Here is a 261-nt window from a genome sequence, read left to right as displayed (position 1 = left end):
GGGTGCAAATACTTAGGTTATTTTTATGATTTCAGCTAAATATGGAAGAATAACAGTAATAATCTCCATGTATTTTGAATGTAAATTAGCTAAAAATCCATTCGGACCATTTAAATTTCCAGAAGTTCAAGCGAAACGAAAATGAATATGCATAAAGAGAAAACGAACAGGAATGTTTGATACAGGGTTTTTGAGTGTATGTGAAAAACGTGAAGGCTATTGCATTAGTTTGGCGCAGTTGAAGGTTTTGCGGTCTGTGAA

The sequence above is a fragment of the Penaeus monodon genome, chromosome 19 (assembly GCF_015228065.2).
Source record: "Penaeus monodon isolate SGIC_2016 chromosome 19, NSTDA_Pmon_1, whole genome shotgun sequence".
Classification (NCBI taxonomy): domain Eukaryota; kingdom Metazoa; phylum Arthropoda; class Malacostraca; order Decapoda; family Penaeidae; genus Penaeus; species Penaeus monodon.
This window is presented reverse-complemented; position numbering follows the sequence as displayed.